The sequence below is a fragment of the Prionailurus bengalensis genome, chromosome B3, assembly GCF_016509475.1.
Source record: "Prionailurus bengalensis isolate Pbe53 chromosome B3, Fcat_Pben_1.1_paternal_pri, whole genome shotgun sequence".
Taxonomy (NCBI): Eukaryota; Metazoa; Chordata; class Mammalia; order Carnivora; family Felidae; genus Prionailurus; species Prionailurus bengalensis.
The window spans coordinates 36,623,676-36,625,461 of NC_057355.1; the positions used below are offsets into that span (position 1 = coordinate 36,623,676).

The 1,786-nt window shown below is 53.1% G+C and overlaps 1 pseudogene; it reads left to right on the top strand.

The window, feature by feature from the left end:
• The first annotated feature begins 357 nt into the window (after positions 1–357).
• LOC122468005 lies at positions 358–1,310 on the top strand (annotated as a pseudogene).
• Positions 1,311–1,786: the final 476 nt, after the last annotated feature.

Genomic DNA, 1,786 nt, shown 5'->3' on the forward strand with positions numbered 1-1,786 from the left:
GGAAGTGACGGCTATTATGATCGGTTATCTGTCGCTGCCTAGCACATCACCCCAAAACTCGGTGGCTTAAAACCATAATACGTATTTATTATCACTCACGGTGTTTGCCAGGCGTTGATCCGGGAGCCGCGCGGACAGGTGGCGTCTGCCTCCGCATTTTTCACGAGGCTGCAGTCACTGGGTTGTGGGGGGCGGCGGCTGGAGGGTCCCCTCGCTCACAGGGCTGGCAAGTGGGTCTCAGTTGATGGCGGCGAGCCTTCGTTTCTCCCCGTGTGGGCCTCTCCACTGGGCACTCTCACAACATGGCTGGTTTCCCCCAGAAGGAGTTATTCAAGAGGGAGCAAAGCAGACGCAGCAATGCCTGTTAAACCTAAGTTCAAAGGTCACACGTGGTCTGTAGGAGGTATTTTTCCATTCCAGTGGGGGCTGGGGAAGGGGGGAGGGGGGAGCTGGCTGGGGACAGGCAGTCCGGAGGAAGCTAGACTGCCTTCCATTGGAGGGGACTGGACCACATCCGCCCGGGAGCCGGCGGACTCTCAGTGACCTCTCGACCGCGCCTGCGCCGTCTGGACCCCTCCAGGGTCACAGGTGCCCCTGATTGAGGCGGCCCCGCCCCCGCCGACAGATCTCAATCATCAAGGGTTTAAGCGGGGCAGACGGGGGATAATTTCAAACGCAGGTGCCAGAATCTCTTCGGTCGTGACGGAGGAAGCCACAGTGAACACGTGGACGTGAACTCCAACAGTTACTTGTCTGCTAAAGAGAGAAACATCAGGATAGGTGACTCAGCTCCTCAGCAACAAAGCAGCCCCTCGGGAGAAACACGACTCGCAACAAGAGATTCCTACTCCGGGCACGTTCCGTGGAGTGGAAGGAAAAAACTTTCTTGTTCTCCAAAGACACAGTTCATCGGATACTGATAAAAGGTTTGGGAGAACTCGAATTGGACTCCAAAGAAGAGAGGTATGGCGTAAGCTCTGTGCACAAGACGGACAGAGGGTCCAACAGAACTGTAGGAAGTCGCTCTCTGACACAGAGGTTGCGGGAAACTGTGGGCCTGTGTTTTCCCAGGAGGACTTACACCAAGCGGCCAAAATCCCTCTTCTAAAAAAGGAAAAATACACCTTTCTGAATTAGTGCTTGAGAAATGCCCTTTTCCTGCTAGCTCAGATTTAGCCCCCAAACGGCACTTATTACACGGCATATAGCCCCTGTGAGCCTACACTCAACGTTTTTTGATACATTTGATAGATCCTCGGTTTCTACGAAAGATGGAGGAGATCAGCTTTGAAAAAGAAAGCAGCAGGGCGCCTGGGTGGCTCAGTTGGTTAAGCATCCGACTTCAGCTCAGGTCATGATCTCATGGTTCATGAGTTTGAGCCCCGCGTCAGGCTCTGTGCTGACAGCTCAGAGCCTGGAGCCTGCTTTGGATTCTGTGTCTCCCTCTCTCTCTGCCCCCCTCCCTCCCCCACTCACACTCTGTCTCTCTCTCTCTCAGTAAATAAACATAAAAAAAAAAGAAAAAGAAAGCAGCGAAGTATTGAAGAGGGGGTTGACCCCCCCTCCCAACACACACATATGTACATTTGAAGCGGACCACACAGGTCGATCCGTTTTAAAGTGGGACCGACGTTAACCTGGAATGACTGAAGTAAGTGGGGACAATCCTGCAATTCTATAATATGATGTGACTCAGCAGGGGATACTACCGCCCTGTGTCTGAAGTCAAGTAGGCAGAAGCAACAGCAGGTGTCTGGAGACAGCCTATGCTCACAGGTTAGCAGAC